Source organism: Pogona vitticeps, chromosome 2 (assembly GCF_051106095.1).
Source record: "Pogona vitticeps strain Pit_001003342236 chromosome 2, PviZW2.1, whole genome shotgun sequence".
NCBI classification, from domain to species: Eukaryota; Metazoa; Chordata; class Lepidosauria; order Squamata; family Agamidae; genus Pogona; species Pogona vitticeps.
This window is the reverse complement of record NC_135784.1, coordinates 254,970,892-254,976,498: the sequence shown is the minus strand read 5'-3', so window position 1 is coordinate 254,976,498 and position 5,607 is coordinate 254,970,892. Positions and strand designations below refer to the sequence as shown.

General features: G+C 40.5%; 1 pseudogene; it reads left to right on the top strand.

The window, feature by feature from the left end:
• The first annotated feature begins 900 nt into the window (after positions 1-900).
• LOC140705125 (U1 spliceosomal RNA) lies at positions 901-1,055 on the top strand (annotated as a pseudogene).
• The last annotated feature ends 4,552 nt before the right edge of the window (positions 1,056-5,607 follow it).

The window sequence follows — 5,607 nt, the reverse complement described above, 5'->3', positions numbered from 1 at the left end:
TCCTTGCTGCAACACCCTTTGGAAATGCATTCTCTATTAGATGCCCATAACTAGTTGAAAAGTTTGCAAGTTGAATCCAAATTTCTCATAGAAATGCATTGAAAATTAATTAATGCATTTTTATGGGGGGGGAAGGTCAGAAACTTTTAAAAACTTAAAAGAAAGTCACTTACCAGGTACTGTAGACTGAGCCTTGCTCTTCACAGTGCCTTGGTAGACCCCAGAACAGTCAAAAAAGAGCCCCAAACAGCTAAAAGCCAGCAGGCAGCTCTTCTCCACTCCTGCACCCTCCCTTCTCCCCACCTAACAGCTGATCGGCGCTGGTCTGAAACGCTTCCCAGGCAAGCAGGTTTCAACTCAAACAAGCACCTTTTCACCCAAACAGGGTTTAACCCAAAACAAGCAGCTTTTAAAGAAAAACAAGCAGATTTTTAAGGCAAGCATGCACGTTTCTACACAAGCAGGTTTCAACTCAAATGGAGCACCTTTTCACCCAAGCACGGTTTAACCCAAAACAAGCAGCTTTTAAACTAAATTTTACATTTTAAAACGACAATACCAGGCAGTCCCAGGTCTCTCTCCCAGCTCTCTAACTGCTTGGACTAGCAAGGAAGCAGACAAGCAGCCTCTTCACTAACTGAAAGTTTGAATTTCCCCGCTTTCCCTGCCTTCTCCGCATATTAGGTATGCTAATATCTGTGCACTGGAGGATTGTGGGAGGAACATTCCAGCCCCTGATGGGGGTCCTGTGGGGCACCCCAAAACACTAAGTAGCTCTCTTGGCCTCTTTTAGGACTGGGGCTGTGCAGCCCTGCTCTGATCAGGAGGTGCAGCCGGGGGGTCACCATGCCTTTTGGGGATAGGGCACAGAAAGGGGAAGAATTTTCAGGGGCCATTCCAACTTATACCTGGCAGGGGAGGTACCATTATTGTAAAAGTGGTTTTCCCAGGGTAAGGCTCATCTATTGCACTTTGGATGTGCTGACCCCTATGATTTCCCCAAATGTGGGAAAATCAACTGCCTAAGTGGGGAACTGTGTTTGTGGCTTCTCCTGGTTTTTCTAGAATCACTCTTTTTTTTCCCCTTTGGTCCTTGCCTATTTTCATTGCTTACTGCTATTGGCCTTGCTGGTTTTCCAGATAGGCTGCAATAAGCAGATCCTAGAAAGCCAGCAGTGCAGAATGCTAAGGTCCAAACAACAAGCAGTTTCTGGTGCCAGTTCAGAGGCCTCCCAGCATGGCAGTGGGAGGCTTCTGGGTGGTGGTGGCTGAACCCTTTTTTTACTGTATTTACTCCATAAGACACACATACTTTCTCCCCCACTATTTTTTGGGGGAAGTGTGTCTTATGGAGCGAAAAATACGGTATGTAGCTAGTCTTCAGGTGCAAGAAGATTACTTTGGAATGTCACTTTACAGTTGCTACACAGATCTGATATTCAGCAGTCTTGAATGGGGTCCCACAGACTGCTATGTAACTGTATATCAAGGTAGTAAGTCAAAGGAAGTGGCTGTCAGTCATAGGGCTTTGACATTATCCTAGACAGAGAGTTGGAGCAAGCAAAATGGCAGATTTCCATCAAATTACTGAAAGTGAGAGAGCCACTGCTCATAAATCCACTACTCTCAGCAGATGCTGTTAAATCCACCACCTTCTGTTTCCTTTTTAGAGGAAAAAAGATACATACTTCATGCTTCTGTTTCTTCACATACAGGCATGGTTGGAAATTTCATTAGAATGTTTTGTTCTTGCTCAAAGATGAGTGGAGGTAAGGATTACAGCCAAGCAGTTCCACATCGAGGTAGAATAGTGGGAGGCAAAGCAACAAATGGATGGCACAGGCAATATACAACCAGCAAAAGAAACCTAGTAATTGAAGGATCCTCTCCCTCCTTCCCCACAACTAGAAATTCAGGCACAAGAGACCTAGAACTGCAAAATAAAGAGAGAAATTCCTCCTTAAAATCACTTATTCTGTATGCGCAGCTGCTGTAATTGTCATATAGAATTCATCCATATTTTATTGGCAGGGATGAGCAGCAGTAGTCCCTGTTTCAATCTCTCTGTGTAAGATGTGGTCCCACTGTGGGAGAGAGTTGCAGCCTACAAATTGTCAAAGAAGAATTGAAGTGGAATACTTCTCCCTCCCTCTCTCTGTCCCTCTTTTTTACTTGAGAAACCTTTATTACATTTGATTTGAACTTGCCTTTTATTATTGATTTTTGCAGCGTGTTCAATTCCCTGTGCAGTATGTGACAAGTACATCACAGCAAACTGCAGCTTCTTAAATGATTTAATGCTGGAAGGATACCCTACTGAGACAAGAGAGCCAGGATCTCCATTTGGCCTGGCTCATAAGGTCATTTTTAAAAACATTTTATCTTCTGCTAAACTCCCATGAATGGTCTACAACAGAATTGTCGAATGGGCAAGGAGCAACTATAACTATATGGTTTTCCATCACAAATTAGTTTCCTTTACCAAAGAAATAATACATGAAATGTGGGCATGTATTAAGCAGAAATTAATTACTTCAATCTGTTATTTAAAATGAGCTGATTGGATAGCTTGGTGGTTTAGGTATCTGGCTGTGGAGTCAGATTCAAACCCCAAGTCTGCTTCCTAGGAAGAGCTCCAGCCTGTGGGGCCTTGGGCAAGCTGCACAGTCTGAGGGTGTCCACAGATGAAGGGAATGGCAAACCACTTCTGAGTACTCACTACCTTGAAAACCCTAGAGAGACTTGATCACACATAATTAATTATTATCTGAAATGGGGCATGTCTATAGACCCAAGTCATAATTTAAAGAGGAAATACATGTAATGTTTGTTAAATTACATATTGGGTTCCTACTGCTCTTATTTGTCCAAATCTGCTTAGATGGACAAGTCCCATGACATACTGTATCTACCATCCATTTCTGATGAAGGAGATTAATATCCAAAATTCCATGATGGCTTTTACTGGAGTGGAGTGCCCACATTTAAATGTTTATGTATTATGAGGCATGAGCAGCTCTTAATGGGGTAGAGAGGTTCCCCTCGATATTTTGTACATTAGGCTTCCCCAATGCTTGGCCCATGACTTCTTGTGAGGTAATGTGGAAACTCAGTTACATTTCAAGGCTTTCTGATCTGCCCCACAGTTACATTTGTAAATGTCTTTCAGTCTGAAGGACATTTGAAATAATGTCTTTTAAGTGTAGCACAGAAACCTATGACTGAAAACCTGAACCTGGTTCTTCATTCTTTCCTTATTCGTGTGTGTGTGTGTGCCTGAGTTTTATTTTTTAATAAACGTGTGGCTCTTCAGATGCTGGTGACAGAATCATACAACTGGGCAGAATATGATAGGCCTATAGTTCTCATCTGTCACAAAAACGTACTGGAGTAAAAATATATGACAACAGTGGTGACTGGTGTCTGGTGTAGTTGGTGGGGTGAAAGGTCTACAACATTGGTAGATAGAGAGCAGAGCCAGTGGGAAGAGGAAGTACACACCTGCAGACAGGCAAGCAAGCACTCATAGAGGGAAATTGTGGAAAGGAAACACGGGAGAAGTCTTGACCCTCCATCTCTGGAAAGGAAATAGGCACAAGTGTGGATGATCTGGGGTGAATCTGAGTATAAGATGGGGCATTACCCTGATTGCACTGATGGACAAGTCTCCATTGCACTACCATGTTGCATAAGGGATAAGTGGGTCAGATGTTTTCCTTCCTTGCGTTGGCTTCTTAACTGGAATAGATGACAGTTATTTAGCCTAATGTGAATCTGCAACAAATATTGCTTGTAATTTGATTCCAATGGTAGCAACCAGGACTCTTCTGTGAAGGAATTCCATTTTTCTGCTTAAGATGAACAAGATGTTATGTTTTTTAAACCAGAGCTAAAAATACTACCAAAATAAATTTTGGAAATTTTATTTAATTTATTTATTTATTTATTGGACTTATATACCGCCCGATAGTGCTACAAGCACTCTCCGGGCGGTTTACAATTTTTAATTATACAGGCTACACATTGCCCCCCCAGCAAGCTGGGTACTCATTTTACCGACCTCGGAAGGATGGAAGGCTGATTCAACCTTGAGCCGGCTACCTGGGATTTGAACCCCAGGTCATGAGCACAGTTTTAGCTGCAGTACAGCGTTTTAACCAATTGACACTGGTTTGCTAATTTTGTATGGTGTCTTCTTCTAAGCATTGTTATATTGTAAGAACCATCACACCTCATGTCACTGGAAGTCTTATGCAACTCCCTGTTTGGCTTGCAAGATATGGTTTTACTTCTGCAACCATAAGGACTAGAAGCAAACAACAAGTATGGTGAATTTCTCACTGTGTTAATTTTGTTCTAGTTACAAGGTCTGCAGTATGCTAACAGAGCACACAGGCTTGTCTTTACCTTCTGGTCTACCTGACAATGGGTCATGGTCCTGTTAGAGCCATCGCAACATTGACATGTTGGGGGTATTGCATTTGAATACTTCTGATGAAATCATGTGTTAAGATTGTTGGCATGGATTTGAAATAATCTTTTGCTACTACCTGCTATACAGAAGTTTGTTTGGCATTTTGTACACATGTATAGCATATGTATTATTGTACATAGGCGGGGTATAAATCAAATAAATAAATAAATAAATAAATAAATAAATAAACAAACAAACAAACAAACAAACACGTATGGTACAAGCAGAAGGCACTGCACATCTGTATATATTTTTGTGTAATTTTCAAAAATATTGCGAAAAATCTATTCAGCATGTATCTTTGTTATAAAATGAAAGAAAAGCCTTATACAACTTCTAGTGGAACTTCCAGGCAACATATAATGTAGCACTATAGCATCTGCTTTTCCTGTTATATTTCCTTAAAGGAATGAATGTCAAATCCCAGCACAGAATAAATTTGCAGCTTCTATTGTATTTAATTGTACTCTTACACAACCATTTGAAAGAGCAGTTCCGCTAGTATTTTATTGAAAACGTTTCACATGATATTCTTCTGAAACAAAGAAAAGTTACTTAATTTATCATGGGAAAACAAATTGTGACATAACATAACATACAAACATTATTTGTAAAGGATATTTTGCATTGACTGTTTCTAAGGGAGCTGCCGTCCAGGGCCATTACTGGGAAATATTTAAGAAAATCCAGGAAGCAAAGGTGAAAGAGGTAGGATTTTAAAATTTCAGGAGTATATGGAATGTATGTCCACATATTGTTAAGAGAAATGAGTTTAAATATATTAGCATGGGGAAGGTAGGAATAGAGGAGGTGGAAAGCATAGATTTGAGCAAGAGTTTGTAAAATTCTGACTTTGTAGATACTTCTAAAGCTAGCATGCAAATGTAGATAGTTTTTGTTTGTCTCCAGTTCATGCTGCCCCTTCTCTGTTTTCACAGCTCGTGTCTGGGCTCCTAGAATCAAATTATTATTCGATTTATTTCAGAAGTTGGGATTTCGATTCCCCACTATGCCTGCTTGGCAGGGGCTGGACTTGATGATCCATTGGGTCCCTTCCAGCTCTGCAGTTCTAAGATTATTATCATAAAATTATTATTGTTTCTGTAAATCAATGAAATATCACATAGTGTTCA